Raw genomic sequence first — 22250 nt, forward strand, 5'->3', positions numbered from 1 at the left:
CATTAAAGCAGGCGAGTGACATTTAACTGTAGCACCAAGGGACCCCACAATGCAAATAAATGGAGAGAAACTCAGTGCAGAGAATTATAATGGCCTCCTTATTCTACTTTTAATGACCCAATTGAGATCTCAAGGTCAAATTCCTCAGGAAAGGTAGTCTTACCAGTCTTGCAAGCCCCTACCCTACCAGTACAACCTCACCTCGCGGTTGGCTAATGGTCCCATTTAACCCTGCAGTGTGGGGCATGTTGAGAAACAGAGTATGAAGGCTAATAGCTTTATCACTTTCCTTAACTCCCTCATACTTACCTCCACTTCTAGACTGGCTTAAGAAGCCCCCTCTCCTGGTATGTTCATGCTACGTTTCTTACAGGGGTCTTTTAATTTAATCCCTCAGGCTCACCTAATGAAGGGGTAATGAAAAGTTAATCCACATTTCTAGCTTAGCTTTTACTGTGCCTTTGGCGAACGCTGCTTTTAACTGCCTTTAACTATCTTGCTCTCTCATTAACTTTAAAATCATGGGTCATTAACAGTAGGTTGATAGAGGCAACCCGTTGGCTGGCCTTTGCCAGAGCACACTGCAACTCTGAGTGAGGAACACGTTCCCGAAGGAAGTTTAAAGTGCAATTAGGGACAGCAATCCTTGGTACACATTGATCTCTTATTAGGAAGGATACAGGCTGGGTTTTCGGGAGCACGGCTGTCACAGTATCGACTTTACTTCGCTTCGAGGTCTCACCCTCCAGGGCCAGTGGAATTGGGCGCCAGAACTCTGCCCAGACTGTACCCATTTTCAATCCTCCTTTCTCATATAAAGGATAAGGTGTGTGCACACAAAGAGTTGAGTTCATTGTGATAATTGGAAAAATGCTTTATCATAGTGTACTTTTGAAATATAGGCGTTTTGAACCCAGTCTGATAATGGCGGTTTATAACACACTCTTATTTCTATTTCTATTAGAGTGGCTAAACATATTGATTTGTTATGTCTTCATTTTTTATATGAAAGGAAATAATGAATGATTTAAAGGGGTAATAAAAAATGAATCACCTTGAAAGCTGAGTTGGGCTCTTAGTTATTTGAAATTACAGCCAAGGCTAATACGTCTTTCCTCACAGTTTGTCGTCTTTCCTCACAGTTTGATTCTGATCCGAGTAAGAAATGGCTCCATCTCCTTGTCTCTCTCTGCCTGCACATGACAACGCAAAGTAAAAAAACACGTCGGATCGAGCCAAGTGATTTGATTACAAATGGTTAATGGAAGGCAAACAAGTGTAAATTAAACATTCCTGAGGCTTTCTTGACAGCTCCTAACTGATTACCAATTCATCATTTTGGGGCTGTGGTGACATATAGTTCTCCCACCAACGCTGCTCAGAAGAATAAGAATGAGTTTAACGAATGGGGATGAGGCTAATTGTTCTGTCCTTGCGAGACCACCAGTCGATATAGATACCAGACTTGGGTTCAAATCCAATTTGAAATCTTTTACACTTTTAATATTTTCTTTAGCCTGCCTGGAGTACCAGGATTTACGGCTCTTCCATTGGTTCCATTGCTCTAGGCAAGCTGAATCAAGCCCAGCAAAAGTATTTAACATTATTTAAAATAGTATTTGAGCCCTGGTCTGCTAAATTCCCCTCTATATCAAGATATTCCACATCAGAATTTAAGATTTTATACAACCCCAGGGATTCTCAGTTACGAAAAAACAGTATCTTATATATGAGCAAATCATACTTCTCTATCTGCTTTCCTTCACTGAAAGTAGAAAATCATGCTCTAGAAGAGATTTCTTGACATTATAAACTGTTATTACTGTATATGTTGTCCTCATATTTTCCCTTCTTCATATGCTTTCATATGTTACTTTACAATGAAAACAACGTGTTTGTCTTTCCACTATATTAAAGTCCACATTATTTCAATTGTGAATATCCAATGAATTCCACTTGACCTAGATAAAGACACGAGAGGAGAGAAGAGAAATGACATACGAATTCGAGAAAACTAGCAGAGAACGTTAATAGGTACTGGGTGCACTGGCATCTCCTGCACATTTTCGTCAGTCCGCATGATGTTATGTCCATGTTGAAATTTTAACGCATATCAGACGGAGAGTGGCCAGTTGTCTGTCACTGCTTTTATCTAGTCTTTGGGGACTCTCTCCTCTGCTCGGGCACCACCTGTGCCTTTCTGTATGCCTTATTGTGCCAATCACATTCCCCTGTCCCCTCAGGAGGCTCGACACAAGTCTCTATCTCATTTCTGCTCTACGATTTCTCCTGTTTTCTTTCCTTCTTTCTCTCAGGCAGAAAAGTGATATCCACTGCAGAGTATTCATCACCTGAAACGTGTCTATAAATAAATGAGTCAAGATGACAGTCAGTAATTGTCACTCAATCATTACACTCAATCATTCAGAACATCCACTACTAAGAATGTGTGGCTGCCCACATTTGTAAGAATGGAATATTCTATAGAAGTGTACACAGTCACAGAAGAAATGGATTACATAACTGTGAACATAAGCAGGTGGGGAAGAAGTAACTACATTTTTAGATGTGTTTTTAATTCCCTGTTTTGGCCTTCAACACAGTTGACACAGAACAGATTTCACAGGGGAAAAGCATGCACAACATTTTGAAAATGGCAAGTGACTGCTGACTTGCTTTAATCCCATCCTTTCTCTATGTACTGCAGCACTTTTCCAACAACGCACAGATAAAGAAAAATAAGAAAAAAAAGAAATAGTGACACGAGGAATAAATACAGAGTGAATAACGAACAACGAGTAAAAGTAACATGGCTATATAGAGGGATTACCAGTACCGAGTCCATGTGCAGGGGTACGAGTTAATTGAGGTAGCTTTGTACATATAGTTAGGGGTAAAGTGACTAGGCAACAGGATAGATAACAGACAGTAGCAGCAGCGTATGTGGTGAGTGTGCAAGTGTGTGTGTATGAGTGTGTGGGACGTCAGTATGCACGTGCACGTCTTTTGTGTGTGTGGGAGTATGTAGTGTGTGTATGTGTGTGTGTGTCTGCGTGTGGTGTGTGTGTGTGTGTGTTGGGTTGTCAGTGTAAGTATGTGTGAGTGTGTGGATAGAGTCCAGTGTGTGCGCATAGAGTTAGTGCAAAAAAGGGATGATGCTGTTAATCCAGATAGCCATTTTATGAGCTGTTTAGCGGTGTTATGGCTTGGGGGTAGAAGCTGTTCAGGGTCCTGTTTGTTCCAGACTTGGTGCGCTGGTATACAGGCAGTGTCAGAGGATACCGTCTGTACTGTACAACCACACGGCATCAGTGCACTACTGCTTCTGCTCCTCTAAAGCACTGTCTTCCTGTTTTCCACAGGGGGGGATGATTATCTGTTGTCACACTCAACTACAATATTCCAGTTCCTTTTACAGTCAAGGCATCCACTGCAACGGAGCCTGGATGGTACTTGATGCATCCTCTCACGATTTAACACACATTCAGTGATTTATTTATCTGGGCCTGCTCTGTAATTGTGCAGGAATTCCTTTGCATACCTAATTCCGACAATGAGTTATGGCTTGTGCGGTACACCGTGGCCCCTATGCCATACAGTCTATTTCGCATGGTTAGAAATCAATTTCGGAGTGTTTTCGTAGTCTGGCTGGTGTCAGGCTGGTGAGGCTGGGTGGTGTCAGGCTTGTGATGACTTGAAACCGGTGACTGTTGTAGCCCCAAATCGACTCAACTTAGTAATAAAAACATGCTGCTTATGTATTTTTAACCGCCGATATTTGATACTATTTGGTTAGACTCCACAATTACGCTTTGTGAAGTTGTTAATTACAATGATTAATTGGAATTATTAATCATTTATTTGAGGGCTTTAATCATGTACGTTAGAAACACAACCGCGACTAATCTGAGGATTGTTCGAGAACATCAAAGTTGAGCTAGCCTTACCCGCACTTAGAGTGGGTTTGTTGTGAAAGTGCTTAACTTGGTGGTGGTGCAATTAGTTATGCTTGTGGGTATTGGCCATATAAAAGCATGAAATCCATGCTTTTTATTGCTCTCACTTAATTCCTTTATTCTCTTTATCCCTTTTGGGTCATAATACTGTAAGTCATTTTATTATTCAGTCTTACAGTAGATAATGTTCCTGAATTTGGTTTTAGAAACCGAGATCATTAAATCTGGCTGTAACATTTTAAGATATGGACCACAATAATTTTTGGGGCAAGAACTATGATATATTCCTCTACATCGATAAACTAAACATTTTTGGAGTCATTAAAACTCGTTTTTCAACAACTCCACAAATGTCTTGTTAAAAAACTATAGTTTTGGCAAGTCGGTTAGGACATCTACTTTGTGCATGACAAGTAATTTTTCCAACAATTGTTTACAGACAGATTATTTCATTTACTGTAAAAGTGCAAATCAATCCCTGAACAACAGCAAAGGACCTTGTGAAGATGCTGGAGGAAACAGATACAAAAGTATATATATCCACAGTAAAACAAGTCATATATCGACATAACCTGAAAGGCCACTCAGCAAGGAAGAAGCCACTGCTCCAAAACCGCTATAAAAAAGCCAGCCTGCGGTTTGCAACTGCACATGGGGACAAAGATTGTACTTTTTGGAGAAATATCCCCTAGTAGGATGAAACAAAAACAGAACTGTTTGGCCATAATGACCATTGTTATGTTTGGAGGAAAAAGGGGGAGGCTTGCATGCCGAACACCATTCCAACCGTGAAGCACGGGGTTGCTTTGCTGCAGGAGGGACTGGTGCACTTCACAAAATAGATGGCATCATGAGGGAGGAAAATTATGTCGATATATTGAAGCAACATCTCAAGACATCAGTCAGGAAGTTAAAGCTTGGTGGCAAATGGGTCTTCCAAATGGACAATGACCCCAAGCATACTTACAAAGTTGTGGCAAAATGGCTTAAGGACAACAAAGTCAAGGTATTGGAGTGGGCATCAAAAAGCCCTGACCTCAATCATACAGAGAATCTGTGGACAGAACTGACTCAGTTACATCAGCTCTGTCAGGAGGAATTGGCCAAAATTCACCCAACATATTGTGGGAAACTTGTGGAAGGCTACCCGAAACAATTTAAAGGCAATGCTACCAAATACTAATTGGGTGTATGTAAACATCTGAACCACTGGGAATGTGATGAAAGAAATGAAAGCTAAAATAAATAATTATCTCTACTATTATTCTGTCATTTCACGTTCTTAAAATAAAGTGGTGACCGAAAACAGGGAATTTTCACTAGGATTTAATGTCAGGAATTTTGAAAAACTGAGTTTAAATGTATGTTAACTTTTGACTTCCATTAAAATAACATCATTATCAGCAACCGTCAATCCTGTGTTCCAATGGCACGTTGTGTTAGCTAATCCAAGTTGGTCATTTTAAAAGGATAATTGATCATTAGAAAACCCTTTTGCAATTATGTTAGCAGAGCTGAAAACTGTTGTACTGATTAAAAAAGCAATAAAACCGTCCTTCTTTAGACTAGTATCTCTAGCATCAGCATTTGTGGGTTCAATTACTGGCTCAAAATGGCCAGAAACAAATATCTAGTTTTGATGTCTTCACTATTATTCTACAATGTAGAAAATAGTTAAAATAAAGAAAAACCCTTGAATGAATAGGTCCAAACTTTTGACTGGTACTGTATATATATACACACAGTGCCTTCGGAAAGTATTCAGGCCCTTGACTTTTTCCACATTTGTTAGTTTCAGCCTTATTCTAAAGTGTATGAAATAAAACAATTTCTTCAGCAATCTATACACAATAACCTATAATGAAAAAGCAAAAACCAGGTTTTTTAAACGTTTATTTACATAAGTATCCATACCCATTGCTATGGATTCGGAATTAAGTTCTGGTGCATCCTGTTTCCATTGATCATCCTTGAGATGTTTCTACAACTTGATTGGAGTCCACCTGTAGTAAATTCAATTCATTAGACATGATTTGGAAAGGCACACACCTGTCTATATAAGGTCCCACAGTGCGTTAGAGCAAACACCAAGCCATGAGGTCAATGGAATTGCCTGTAGATCTCCGAGACAGGATTGTGTTGAGGCACAGATCTTGGAAACAGCAAGACTCTTCCTAGAGCTGGCCGCCCAGCCAACCTGAGCAATCAGGGGAGCAAGGCATTGGTCAGGGAGGTGACCAATAACCCGATGGTCGCTCTGACAAAACTCTGGAGTTCCTCTGTGGAGATGGGAGAACCTTCCAGAAGTACAACCATCTCTGCAGCACTCCACCAATCAGGCCTTTATGGTAGTGTCCAGAATGAAGCTACTCCTCAGTAAAAGGCACATGACAGCCCGCTTGGAGTTTGGCTAAAGACTCTTAGAACATGAGAAACACGATTCTCTGGTCTGATGAAACTAAGATTGAACTCTTTGGCCTGAATGCCATGTGTCATGTCTGGAGGAAACCTGGCATCATCCCTAAGTTGAACCATGGTGCTGGTAGCATCATGCTGTGGGGAAGTTTTTCAGCGGCAGGGACTGGGAGACTAGTCAGGATCGAAGGAAAGATTAATGGAGCTAAGCACACAGCCAAGACAACGCAGGAGTGGCTTCGGGACAAGTCTCTGAATGTCCTTGAGTGGCCCAGCCAGATTCCTGACTTGAACCCGATCGAACATCTCTGAAGCGATGCTCCCTATCCAACCTGACAGAGCTTGAGAAAATAGGAGAACTCCCCAAATACACAGGTGTGCCAAGCTCATAGCGTCATACCCAAGACTCAAGGCTTCAACAAAGTATGGAGTAAAGCGTCTAAATACTTATGGAAATGTTATATTTCAGTTTCATTTTAGATTACCAAGTGTCTCATTACTTTGTCATTATGGGGTATTGTGTGTAGATTTCTGAGGGGGAAAAAATAATTAATACATTTTAGAATAAGGCTGTGACCTAACAAAATGTGGAAAAAGTCAAGGGGTCTGAATACTATCTGAATAATTTTCACGCATATTTAACCCCTTATTTTTGTTGCCACAAATCTACCTCCATTCTTCCATTAGTTTGTATGGGTTACCGTCAGACGAGTCCTGTGACACCATTGTGTTTGTGAGAGTCTCCCCTTTCCATAGTTGTTCTCCACTCTTTTGATTGGTGTAATGTTTGTTTGAAACCACAAGTGTCTATCCAGATCAGGGATGGGCAACTCCTGTCCTCGAGGGCCTGATTGGTTTCACACTTTTGCCCCAGCCACAGCTAACACACCTGACTCCAATAATCGACTAATCATGATCTGCAGTTTAGAATGCATTACTTTAACCCGCTGTGTTTGCTAGGGATGGGGATGAAGTGTGACACCACTCCGGCCCCTGAGGACTGGAGTTGCCCATCTCTGATCCAGAAAATGAAAAGGCACCCGCAAAAATAAAACCTAAGGAACTTGTCATTTGCGGCGTGCATGATCATGAGCAAAGTCATTGTAGCCTATAATTTATGGAAGATGCCAAAACTTTGGAGATAACAATAGATGTCAAAGATACTGTAGGCCAGTGGTTTCCATCTGTGGCAAAGTTTTCCCTAAATCAATGTTTATGACAAATCCAACTCCAGAACCAGCCATGAAGCCAGCTGGCAATTTTTTTGAATACAGTGTAATTAAAAATAGAGTTAGCTAGCAAGTGCCCTACTTGTTGATGTTCATCAACTCCACATGGAAATTCCCACACCCAATTCGTGAATAAGCAGCCATTGTCATTCTTCGGAGGTGGAACCTAAACACGCATTTCCTCCTAGGAAAGGAAATGAAGTCAAAATAGTGGCAGCCACTTACACTGGGGGGTTCCTTTAATGATGTGGAGATCAGAGGTCTTGTACGTCCCGGACTCCAGCTGTTTTTGCAGTAACCAGGGGTGCTGAACCGGGTCCTATTGGTGGAGGGTGAGGAGGCACCTACTCTATGGTTAGCATCGGGGCCACTCGACCAGGGGGAATTAATTAGCAAAGGGCTAATGGAGAAGAAGCCTGACTTGCACTGCATGATTAATTAATTATAATGTTCTGCTTGATGGCTCTTTAAGGACCATGTTTCTTTTCTGCTTGCTGCTGATGCACCGTCAGCAGTTGTTGATCTATTACCAAAAGGAGTGAGCCGTGTAAAGTAACACGATACACTACCAAGTTACTTTACAAATGACTAGTTGTAATGTGATAGAGGGAAATGTAAATGGCAGATTCATTACACTCTGTATTCAACCTATTTTATCGAAACATATGCAATTACACTGATACCGGACATGCTATCTTGAACCCTCGCTTAAATACTGTACTTCTTCAGTTCGAATGGAGAATGTCTGTCTTCGTTTTTTCAATATGGCTTTAATTTCACATTGTTTAGATCTTTGATGTTCTCCGAAGGCTGTGGTACAGATTATAGGAGTCCATCATTGTAGTTGGATTGACGCAATTCATTTGATTAAAAAAAAAATGATTTGAGCCAGGCCAAGGTGAAACATAAGGGATTTCCACTATCAAAAATGTAATTACAAAGACAATGGTGACAAAAAAAGTTTTTTGCCTTGAATTTGACTCTTATATGAGGGCACCGAACCCAGGGTACTGGAGACTATTTGAATCTCAGTAAAAAAATGTATGTGTTGATATTTTGAATAAAAGGGATTTATCGGCAGATATTGGGAACAGCTAATCCTGGTTTCCAAAAGTAAATAGCAAACATTGGACATGGTGGCCTTGCCAAGCCAAACTTGATTGCGGTTTTATGTGATATTGGTCTGGACACATCTTGCTTTCTACCGAGAGGCCATCATGCAGTCCTCACAAAGCCCTTGGCACAGCTAATAGGCCAGCTGATATATTGGAATATTTGTACTGGGCCCAGCTTGAAAGCTGTGCCTCGCAATCGTCCATTCGTCTCTGTTGGAGGCACTTTGGCACCGAAAAAGGCATTCTTCTAACGGCTTAATTCGGGTCATTTCACGGAACCAGTCATCTGAACAAGCTAACAGGCCTACCGAGGTCTGAGTGGAACAGCTTTGGTGTACTGCATGAGGTAGAAACTTCCGTCCTAACAGGACATCTGTGACATGGCAATCTGTTCTCTCAGACATCTCATGTTGCTGTTGATGTTTTCGTTGTAAATTTCGCTTTTGGCACACTGATTCATCTGCTTTAGGTTTTGTGTTGAACTGTGGATATATTAGAAACTTGCTGTATGGCTATACAGACTACGTAGTAGATGGATGTGAGAGACGGTTAAGTTTTGAGTGAAAATTAAATGTCACGGAGGAGGTGTGCAAGCAGATACCTTAAGGGTGAGCAGGGTGAAATTAGAGTCGGTGAAGTGAGACTGGAAGATCATCTCCAATCTGAAAATCCAGTGTGACTCTGTTAATTTTTTATGCAGCGCCACCAAGTTACGCTTCACCGTAAGAGAACCCATTATGTCTGGTGGTGACTAACATACAGTTGAAGTCGGAAGTTTACATACACCTTAGCCAAATACACTGCTCAAAAAAATAAAGGGAACACTAAAATAACACATCCTAGATCTGAATGAATGAAATATTCTTATTAAATACTTTTTTCTTTACATAGTTGAATGTGCTGACAACAAAATCACACAAAAATTATCAATGGAAATTAAATTTATCAACCCATGGAGGTCTGGATTTGGAGTCACACTCAAAATTAAAGTGGAAAACCACACTACAGGCTGATCCAACTTTGATGTAATGTCCTTAAAACGAGGCTCAGTAGTGTGTGTGGCCTCCACGTGCCTGTATGACCTCCCTACAACGCCTGGGCATGCTCCTGATGAGGTGGCGGATGGTCTCCTGAGGGATCTCCTCCCAGACCTGGACTAAAGCATCCGCCAACTCCTGGACAGTCTGTGGTGCAACGTCGCGTTGGTGGATGGAGCGAGACATGATGTCCCAGATGTGCTCAATTGGATTCAGGTCTGAGGAACGGGCGGGCCAGTCCATAGCATCAATGCCTTCCTCTTGCAGGAACTGCTGACACACTCCAGCCACATGAGGTCTAGCATTGTCTTGCATTAGGAGGAACCCAGGGCCAACCGCACCAGCATATGGTCTCACAAGGGGTCTGAGGATCTCATCTCGGTACCTAATAGCAGTCAGGCTACCTCTGGCGAGCACATGGAGGGCTGTGCGGCCCCCCAAAGAAATGCCACCCCACACCATGACTGACCCACCGCCAAACCGGTCATGCTGGAGGATGTTGCAGGCAGCAGAACGTTCTCCACGGCGTCTCCAGACTCTGTCACGTCTGTCACATGTGCTCAGTGTGAACCTGCTTTCATCTGTGAAGAGCACAGGGCGCCAGTGGCGAATTTGCCAATCTTGGTGTTCTCTGGCAAATGCCAAACGTCCTGCACGGTGTTGGGCTGTAAGCACAACCCCCACCTGTGGACGTCGGGCCCTCATACCACCCTCATGGAGTCTGTTTCTGACCGTTTGAGCAGACATATGCACATTTGTGGCCTGCTGGAGGTCATTTTGCAGGGCTCTGGCAGTGCTCCTCCTGCTGCTCCTTGCACAAAGGCGGATGTAGCGGTCCTGCTGCTGGGTTGTTGCCCTCCTACGGCCTCCTCCACGTCTCCTGATGTACTGGCCTGTCTCCTGGTAGCGCCTCCATGCTCTGGACACTACGTTGACAGACACAGCAAACCTTCTTGCCACAGCTCTCATTGATGTGCCATCCTGGATGAGCTGCACTACCTGAGCCACTTGTGTGGGTTGTAGACTCCGTCTCATGCTACCACTAGAGTGAAAGCACCGCCAGCATTCAAAAGTGACCAAAACATCAGCCAGGAAGCATAGGAACTGAGAAGTGGTCCGTGGTCACCACCTGCAGAACCACTCCTTTATTGGGGGTGTCTTGCTAATTGCCTATAATTTCCACCTGTTGTCTATTCCATTTGCACAACAGCATGTGAAATTTATTGTCAATCAGTGTTGCTTCCTAAGTGGACAGTTTGATTTCACAGAAGTGTGATTGACTTGGAGTTACATTGTGTTGTTTAAGTGTTCCCTTTATTTTTTTGAGCAGTGTACATTTAAACTCAGTTTTTCACAATTCCTGACATTAAATCCTAGTGAAAATGCCCTGTTTTCGGTCACCACTTTATTTTAAGAACGTGAAATGACAGAATAATAGTGGAGAGAATTATGTATTTTAGCTTTCATTTCTTTCATCACATTCCCAGTGGGTCAGAAGTTTACATACACTCAATTAGTATTTGGTAGCTTTGCCTTTAAATTGTTTAACTTGGGTCAAACGTTTCGGGTAGCCTTCCACAAGCTTCCCACAATAAGTTGGGTGAATTTTGGCCCATTCCTCCTGACAGAGCTGGTGTAACTGAGTCAGGCTTGTAGTCCTCCTTGCTCTCACATGCTTTTTCAGTTTTGCCCACACATTTTCTATAGGATTGAGGTCAGGGCTTTGTGATTGCCACTCCAATACCTTGACTTTGTTGTCCTTAGGCCATTTTGCCACAACTTTGGAAGTTTGCTTGGGGTCATTGTCCATTTGGAAGACCCATTTGCCACCAAGCTTTAACTTCCTGACTGATGTCGTTTCAATATATCTACATAATTTCCCCACCTCATGATGCCATCTATTTTGTGAAGTGCACCAGTCCCTCCTGCACAAAGCACCCCCACAACATGATGCTGCCACCCCCGTGCTTCACGGTTGGGATGGTGTTCTTCGGCTTGCAACCCTCCCCATTTTTCCTCCAAACATAACGATGGCCATTATGGCCAAACAGTTCTATTTTTGTTTCATCAAATCAGAGGACATTTCTCCAAAAAGTACGATCTTTGTCCCATGTGCAGTTACAAACCGTAGTCTGGTTTTTTGGCGTTTTGGAGCAGTGGCTTCTTCCTTGCTGAGCGACCTTTCAGGTTATGTCGATATAGGACTCGTTTTTTTTCTGAGGTCTTGGTTGATTTCTTTTGATTTTCGCATGATGTCAAGCAAAGAGGCACTGAGTTTGAAGGTAGGCCTTGAAATACATCCACAGGTACACCTCCAATTGACTCAAATGATGGATGTCAATTAGCCTATCAGAAGCTTCTAAAGCCATGACAATTTTCTGGATTATTCCGAGATGTTTAAAGGCAAAGTCAACTTAGTGTATGTAAACTTCTAACCCATTGTGATACAATGAATTATAAGTGAAATAATCTGTCTGTAAACAATTGTTGGAAAAATGTATTGTGTCATGCACAAAGTAGATGTCCTAACCGACTTGCCAAAATTATAGTTTGTTAACAAGACATTTGTGGAGTGGTTGAAAAACAAGTTTTATTGACTCCAACCTAAGTGTATGTAATCTTCAGACTTTTATTTATTGATCCCTGTTCATTTCATGACTGGCTCCGCAATGGTGTGACAGTTCAGCTCCACTAAGACTCTGTTCAGCTCCACTAAGTGCGCTATTCAATCAGATCCGCTTTAGCCAAAAGCCGCATAGCGGTTGTTTTGGCGATGTCAGAGGTGGACCTGTGTTAGAGCTGTCAAATACCCAATCGGCTCCTGGCCTTATACCTAAAGTGGACATTGCCATTGGCTGCACGGACTTCTTTGGGCTGCAAGCCCGAAGCCGGGCACAATATGACAACAGCCACTTCAAGTGCAGGGCGCGAAATTCAAAATATATTTTTTAGAAATATTTAACTTCCACACATTAACAAGTCCAATACAGCATTTGAAAGATAAACATCTTGTGAATCCAGCCAACATGTCCGATTTTTAAAATGTTTTACAGCGAAAACACCACGTATATTTATGTTAGCTCACCACCAAATACAAAAAAGGACAGACATTTTTCACAGCACAGGTAGCATGCACAAAACCAACCTAACTAACCAAGAACCAACCAAACTAACCAAGAAACAACTTCATCAGATGACAGTCTTATAACATGTTATTCAATAAATCTATGTTTTGTTCGAAAAATGTGCATATTTGAGCTATAAATCAGTTTTACATTGCAGCTACCATCACAGCTACCGTCAGAAATAGCACCGAAGCAGCCAGAGTAATTACAGACACCAACGTCAAATACCTAAATACTCATCATAAAACATTTCTGAAAAATACATGGTGTACAGCAAATGAAAGACAGGCATCTTGTGATTCCAGCCAATATTTCCGATTTCTTAAGTGTTTTACAGCGAAAACCCAATATAGCATTATATTAGCTTACCACAATAGCCAGAAACACAAGCCATTTACCAGCAGCAAAAGTTAGCGATCGTAACAAACAGGCAAAAGATATATAATTTTTGACTAACCTTGATAAGCTTCATCAGATGACAGTCCTATAACATCAGGTTATACATACACTTACGTTTTGTTCGAAAATGTGCATATTTAGAGCTGAAATCAGTGGTTATACATTGTGCTAACGTAGCATCTTTTTCCCACAACGTCCGGATATTTTTCTGACACTCACATATTCTGACCAAATAACTATTCATAAACATTACTAAAAAATACATGTTGTATAGGAAATGATAGATACACTAGTTCTTAATGCAATCGCCGTGTTAGAATTCTAAAAATAACTTCATTACGATATGCAGTTTACGTTATGGCGAGAGCGTGCCCAAAATCTGGGCGCAAACTACTAGTTCACATGTTCGACAGATATATGAAATAGCATCATAAAATGGGTCCTACTTTTGATGATCTTCCATCAGAATGTTGTACAAGGGGTCCTTTGTCCAGAACAATCGTTCTTTGGATTTAGAATGTCCTCTTCTCCAGTCAATTAGCACGGAAAGCTAGCAAAGTGGCGCGAAGCTCTCCTTCCTGAACATACGCAGACAAAGCAACACGCCTAACGTCCCGAAAAAAATTCAATAATCTAATAAAACTATATTGAAAAAACATACTTTACGATGATATTGTCACATGTATCAAATAAAATCAAAGCCAGAGATAATAGTCGTCTATAACGACAGCTTTTCAGAAGGCAATACCAGGTCCCTTCTCGCGCGCTCCAGAAAACAGGAAACTGGTGACACGTCATGCCAAGAGCTTTTATTCGAGCCCAGATCAAGTTATACACTCCATTTCTTCTCTCACTGCCTGTCGACATCTAGTGGAAGACGTATGAAGTGCATGTATACTAATAAATATCAAGGACATTTATAGGCAGGCCCTAGAACAGAGCATCGATTTCAGATTTTCCACTTCCTGTCAGGAAGTTTGCTGCAAAATGAGTTCTGTTTTACTCACAGATATAATTCAAACGGTTTTAGAAACTAGAGAGTGTTTTCTATCCAATAGTAATAATAATATGCATATTGTACGAGCAAGAAATGAGTACGAGGCCGTTTGAAATGGGCACCTTTTATCCAGGCTACTCAATACTGCCCGTGCAGCCCAAAGAGGTTAACAGAAATCTCATGCAGCCCTGTTTACAAATTCTAACACTGGAATGTGAGATGCACTCTACACCTTGATTCTGCTGATAGAAATCCGCATTATTTAGTTGAACGATTTTCAATTTGAGCGTCACTATTTCTATATAGCCTACACTCGCTCGTTCTGAACTTCTAACGCAAGTGGGACGCGTGTGGCTTTGTGACAATGATCAAGAATTTACAAGTGTTTCACTACACCAACAACAACATCTGCTAAATATGTGTATGCGACCAATAAAATATGATTTGATTTGAATAAAAGAAGCAGCGACTCGCTGATTTGACAGCTCCAATGCAGTTACACCTCCGACAACACCGCAACGTCCGCTATGCGGGTGACGGCTATCGCCGGTTAACGCTTGATCTGATTGAATCGAGGCCGAAGTTATACTTCACTGTAAGAGAACCCACTATGACTGGTGCTGACTAACATATAATGAAAAGTCAAGGCTGTCATGGTTGCTGAGGTGACATATGTATGGGAATCTGGTGTGATTGGAGCCGTTCACCAAGATTACAATTATTCTGCAAGATATGCAATATAACCCACTGGGTGGTATCTGTAACATATTAAGATTAACGAAAAATGATGTATGTGCTGGCGTATGTGTAATGTTATTAAGCATGCAATGTTAGAATTGAGATTGTGAAAGTGTGTATTCTTATTTGGTGTGGATCCAGGAAGAGTAGCGGCTGCGTCCTAATAAAATAAAAATGTAAAGTTTCTCCCAGTCAAACGTATTCTCCATTCATGTAATATACCTATGCGTGTACTTCATAATGTCATGGTTTCTCTGGATTAATTATCAAAATAGTGTAATATAAACCATTTACTGTATTCTTTCACCATTTTATTTTTCTGTTGAGTTAAATTAGTCCTCACAATCAAGGTTCTGTGGTTTTGAAGCCGAAAAACACAATTTCTTCCTTTGTTTTGATAATGGAGAAGTGATTTCCATGGTTGTGAATTGAATAACTGCTTTTTCCATACAGTGCCTTCGGATGTATTCAGACCCCTTTACTTTTTCCAATGTTATGTTACAGCCTTATTCTAAAATTGATTAAATAAAAAGCAATCTACACACAATACCCCATAATGACAAAATGAAAACAGGTTTAGAAATGTTTGTAAAAATTCAATTGATTGGACATTATTTGGAAAGGCACATACCTGTCTATATAAGGTCCCACAATTGACAGTGCATGTCAGAGCAAAAACCAAGCCATGAGGTTGAAGGAATTGTCCGTAGAGCTCCAAGACAGGATGGTGTCGAGGCACAGTTCTGGGGGATGGTACCAACATTTTTTTTGCTGCATTGAAGGTCCCCCAGAACACATTGGCCAATTCTTAAATGGAAGAAATTAGGACCCACCAAGACTCTTCCTAAAGCTGGCCGCCCAGCCAAACTGAGCAATCAGGGGAGAAGGGTCTTGGTCAAGGAGGTGACCAATAACCCGATGGTCACTCTGACAGAGCTCTAGAGTTCCTCTGTGGAGATGGGAGAACCTTCCAGAAGGACAACCATCTTTGCAGCACTCCACCAATTAGGATTTATGATAGAGTGGCCAGACGGAAGCCACACCTCTGTAAAATACATATGACAGCCCACTTGGAATTTAGGACTCTCAGACCATGAGAAACAAGATTCTCTGGTCTGATGAAAACAAGATTTAACTCTTTGGCCTGAATGCCAAGCGTCAAGTCTGGAGGAAAGCTGGCACCATCCTTACAGTGAAGCATGGGTGGCAGCATCATGCTGTGGGGAAGTTTTTCAGCAGCAGGGACTGGGAGATTAGTCAGGATTGAGGCAAAGATGAATGGAGCAAAGTACAGAGAGATCACTGATGAAAACCTGCTCCAGAGCACTCAAAACCTCAGACTGGGGCGAAGATTCACCTTCAAACAACCCTAAGCACACAGCCAAGACAACGCATGAGTTGCTTCGGGGACAAGTCTCTGAAAGTCCTTGAGTGGCTCAGCCAGAGCGCGGGCTTGAACCCCGATCGAACATCTCTGGAGAGACCTGAAAATAGCTGTGCAGCAACGCTCCCCATCCAACCTGACAGAGCTTGAGAGGATCTGCAGAGAGAAGTGGGAGAAACTCCTCAAATACAGGTGTGCCAAGCTTGTAGGGTCATACTCAAGAGGACTCGAGGCTGTAATCGCTGCCAAAGGTGCTTCAAAAAAGTACTAAGTAAAGGGTCTAAATACTTAAGTCAATTTGATATTTCAGTTTTAAATTTGCCCGAAAAAAAAACTAACAGTTCCTGTTAACATTAATTGCGAGTGCATGAAACCAGGAGGTCTTTTTCTGTTCCTCTTTTCAGCATCCACCATGAGGAAATAGGGCCTATGCAACGTCTAAGCAACTTTGTATTAGATCAGCCCCAGGAGCCAGATGTAGTGATAGCAATAAATAATAATACAATATGTGGTGCAAAGCTCTCCTCCCTCCTCTTAATATCAATGTGGAACCTAATGGTGCTGTACTTACCTCTTTATTGATCCTGGAGCTGTGCGAAGAATAGAAATGCATGTGTTTTATAATTTAACACATATAAGTGATTTTAATCTTGCCGAACCAGGGCTATTGATTGGAAAGGTGTTGTGTTCAATGTTAAAAAAGAATGCAGTCAAATAGTCGTTAATAAGAATGTCCCAAGCATTCACTGTAAATGTCTGATTTGATTCTGCATGGAATTCGTTGTGTTAAATGGTTCCCTGCTGGAGGCTGAATTTTAGCCTGGCATCCAAACTGTTATGCTACATTTCACCATAGTTTTTTATATTGTGAAGTGAAACAGCAGCATATCTGTTAGGATTCCGGACTAGCTCTATTTCATCTCATCAAATGTTTGTCAGTCTTCCTTCCAGAAACAGAGCTTTTGTAATTCTGCAGTAAATGCCAGTCCCGTGGATGGTGTGAACATGCTGGATGTTATGGTGGACAGGTGGCAGCTGGTCTCATAAAAGCGGCACAACGGTGGCGAACAATGAGAAGGCAGAGTCAATGAGCATTGGAGAGCATCGTGAAACTGGTGCCATGCCATTGTGTAGAGCCATTGGTCCATTTTATGGCACCTGGAAGGGTGATAAGCCTCTCTCAAACACAAACACACAAAATCGATAGCCACATGCACTCACACACACGTACACACAAACACACTCTCTCTCACACATACTCGCACGCACGCACGCACGCACGCACGCACGCACGCACGCACGCACGCACGCACGCACGCACGCACGCACGCACGCACGCACGCACGCACGCACGCACGCACGCACGCACGCACGCACGCACGCACGCACGCACGCACGCACGCACACACACACACACACACACACACACACTACATACAAGAAAACAAGCCCTCAGTAAAAACACAATACCTTCTCTGGACACAAGATTCCATGACTCCATCCAAGGCCAGACTATCTCAATCCTGCCGATTCGGGATGTCTCACACCTTAAAAGTTCAGCTGCTGATGTCTTATTTATTGAACCAAAGCCACATCCATCACGTCAAATCCTCTGCAATATCACCTACCAAGCTTGCGTGCAGCACATTTCAATTGGGTCCAGCCTAGCAGGGAGGAGAGCTGTATGTGAATGGGAGGCCATTTTAACAATTTCTACTGTGTTTTTGGCTGGTTGCCATTACCACACCTGAATACACCAGCAGTGTAAAGGTCGGCGGTCAAGAATATAAACCGTTAGCATCTCATTAGTTAATTATCTCCCTCCTGTGCCAGCTGTGTGATTTGCAGGTGGCGTTAACCTACACGGAGGCAGCCGCTGTATTTCATTCAGAAGGAGCAAGCCGTTCACTTCTTCTTTCCCACTCACTTATTATAACAGTAGCTCATATGTTCTTAAAGAGATCCTTATTATATGTCACAGTCATGCTATGCTTGCTATCTGCATGTTGGCAATGTTGCCAATTGCAGTCAGGTTCATTATAATTTATAATGGTTGGGGGCCAGTGCTAAAAAGGATGATGATCCTTCAATGGAGATAAGAATAAGCCAATGGTGAGAGCTTTTCCACATCCATCCTCATCCCCTGTTATCCGGTGGGACCGAGGGACAAACATCTGAAGAAATAATGTTTAACATCAATGGTTCCAAATTGCATGTGGATTGTTCCTATCTTTCTTGTAGCCACCTTACAGGATGAATAAAATGTTTAAACCCTGTGCCCCAATGAACACAACCCTTATTATGAATAAGAGCCTAGTCATTCTACTCTGAGTGAATGTAGCCAAACCTACTCACTGGATACCATATTCATTGTTGTGTGTTAAATCATTAACATTTTGGCATGTTGATCTGAGGTGAATGGAGCATAGGTTGCATAGGATCTAAACTTTTAACCTGTTTTGGCTGCAGGGGCAGTATTGAGTAGCCAGATAAAAGGTGCCCATTTCAAACGGCCTCGTACTCAATTCTTGCTCGTACAATATGCATATTATTATTACTATTGGATAGAAAACACTCTCTATTTTCTAAAACCGTTTGAATTATATCTGTGAGTAAAACAGAACTCATTTTGCAGCAAACTTCCTGACAGGAAGTGGAAAGTCTGAAATTGAGGCTCTGTTCTAGGGGCTGCCTATTAAAGTCCTTGTTATTTATTAGTTTAGATGCACTTCATACGTCTTCCACTAGATGTCGACAAGGAGTGAGAGAAGAAATGGAGTGTGTAACTTGATCTGGACTCGAATTACAGCCCTTGGAATGACGTGTCCCCCATTTCCTGTTTTCAGGAAGGCGCGAAGAGGGACCTGGATTTGCCTTTTGAAAAGCTGTCGTTATAGGCAACTACTATCTCCGGCTTTGATTTTATTTGATACATGTGACCATATCATCGTAAAGTATGTTTTTTCAATATAGTTTAATCAGATTATTGAAATTTCTTTGGGAGTTTTGCCGTGTTCCGTTCTCTTCCGTTTGTTGACATGGAGAGATTCGTGCCACTTGGCTAGTGTGCTTGCTAAATCGAGAGGGAAAGAGGCCGTTCTAAATCCAAACAACGATTGTTCTTGACAAAGGACACCTTGTACAACATTCTGATGGAAGATCAGCAAAAGTAGGAAACATTTTATGATGCTATTTCATATATCTGTCGTACATGTGAACTAGTCGTCGGCGCCCAGTTTTTGGGTACTCTAGCTATACCGAAGCTGTATGTCGAAATGAAGTTATTTTTAGAATTCTAACACGGCGATTGCATTAAGAACTAGTGGATCTATCATTTCCTATACAACATGTATTTTTTAGTTATGTTTATGAATAGCTATTTGGTCAGAATATGTGTGTCAGAAAAAGTGTCAGAAAAAAATCCGGACGTTATGGGAAAAAGTAGCTAAGTTAGCACAATGTATAACCATTGATTTCAGCTCTAAATATGCACATTTTCGAACAAAACATAAGTGTATGTATAACCTGATGTTATAGGACTGTCATCTGATGAAGAATATCAAGGTTAGTCAAAAATGATATATCTTTTACTGGTTTGTCACGATCGCTAACTTTTACTGCTGGGAAATGGCTTGTGTTTCTGGCTATTGTGGTAAGCTAATATAACGCTATATTGTGTTTTCGCTGTAAAACACTTAATAAATTGGAAATATTGGCTGGAATCACAAGATGCCTGTCTTTCATTTGCTGTACACTATGTATTTTTCAGAAATGTTTTATGATGAGTATTTAGGTATTTGGCGTTGGTGTCTGTAATTATTCTGTCTGCTTTCGGTGCAATTTCTGATTGTAGCTGCAATGTAAACTATGATTTATACCTGAAATATGCACATTTTTCGAACAAAACATAGATTTATTGAATAACATGTTATAAGACTGTCATCTGATGAAGTTGTTTGTTGGTTAGTTTGGTTGGTTCTTGGTTAGGTTGGCTTTGTGCATGCTACCTGTGCTGTGAAAAATGTCTGTCCTTTTTGTATTTGGTGGTGAGCTAACATAAATATACGTGGTGTTTTCGCTGTAAAACATTTTAAAAATCGGACATGTTGGCTGGATTCACAAGATGTGTACCTTTCATATGCTGTATTGGACTTGTTAATGTGTGAAAGTTAAATATTTAAAAAAAATATCTTTTGAATTTCGCGCCCTGCACTTGAGCTGGCTGTTGTCATAAGTGTACCGACACCGGGCTGCAGCCATAAGAAGTTTTAAACTTGCTCCGAGTGCTTGTGAGGCACTTTTGTGTAGGAGCTTTGATTTTCACACTGGGTTATATGCTGTCGGAAACGTCAGAGCAGCGAAGAGCATCTCTGACAAAACATGTCTAAGATTAACCGTTTTAAAACTCACAGTTTGAACATGGCTTCTTGGAGAGATACACAATTATTAAAAACAGCAAATATTCTAAAACATAAAAATACTGTTTGGTAAATTGCTCATTTGAATTTGAAAAGAGCAGAATGTGTTCTCTAACTAGCCAAAGGTGTTTTTGAAAGTACAGCAGCTATTCTACTTCAGCATAGCTTTTTTCTCCCACTCCTGTCAGTTTTTTGTGATATGAACGATGTATAATGCAAAAGTCAAACTCCCTCTGAACAATGGACTGTATTGTTATTCCTGTCAGGTTTGGCTGTAATTGCATTCTCTTTAGTGATTTGAATTCTGACACTTCATTTTAACAATGACAGTATTGTAATTGCTCGGAACAGTCACGGTTGAACATTGAATGATATCAAAATACAGCTCCCACCTTTCTCCTTCACTACTCTTTCAAGTCAATTCTAGTAAAGCTGCACAGAGGCACTACGGATATCGCTTGAGACCTGTCCGTTGCTCGTCATCCATTTGATAATGTATTTGGAGAAAAAACATAATTGAAAACAAATTACACAAGCTCTACAATGGGAAAGCTGAATAACCTAAAGTCAAAGACTCACTCAACCTGTCACAATTCACTTGTTAAAACAAATGGAATCACGTCTTGTGGTCACGATATGGGAAAAAAGCCATATTTTCTATAGAAAGGGATGACAGGAAATTGTATTAAATGGGTGAGAATTCCTACAGCTGTTTTATGGCATAGCACAAGGTCAGTGTGGCCATGTTTAGGATGCTGCTCAGCCGTGAAGAAGAGGAGACATGGTGCCACATGCCAATTGCCACCCCTCAGATGCCTCACATGAGTTCTGCCAGCAGCCACGCTGATTGAAAGTTTGACAGCAAATCACAGGAGTGCGTTGTCCGGGGCTGGAAATGCATTATAAGTCCATAATCTGGCTTATCGGAGCGAGGCCCTACTTTCTCTCCCATCCCTCCAATGATCTATGGTCATTTCCCTGGAATTACGGAAGCGAATAACCTCCTCGAACACACCCACCAGACCGATTAACGCGGGAGACCTGGGGACTCAGAGTTGCACGTGACCATGAAGAGCATCAATGTCAAAGCTTAAGTGAGAGGGACCGGCAAAGGGAAAATCATCCAAAGAGTCGGCAATGATAGATACGAGGAAAAGTTGCCAATGATAGGAGGGGGATTCAGAGTGAATCTTTTAGCCGATGGTTGGTTCCACTTTGTGGTTCATACAACGGAGAGGGGCTTCCCATCTGTCCTGCTTTCACCTTGGCCAGTGCCTGCACACCTCACTGGGGTGCTTGTCACACCTCAGTGGGCCAACTCTGGGTATATGTCCACGGAGACCGGGTCGTAGAGCACAAAGAGCAGGCTCCCGTCATCAATCATACAGATGAGCACTGTGGACGAGTGGGACGCTTCTGTATGATGGCCAAGAATGT

The sequence above is a fragment of the Salvelinus namaycush genome, chromosome 17 (genome assembly GCF_016432855.1).
Source record: "Salvelinus namaycush isolate Seneca chromosome 17, SaNama_1.0, whole genome shotgun sequence".
NCBI classification, from domain to species: Eukaryota; Metazoa; Chordata; class Actinopteri; order Salmoniformes; family Salmonidae; genus Salvelinus; species Salvelinus namaycush.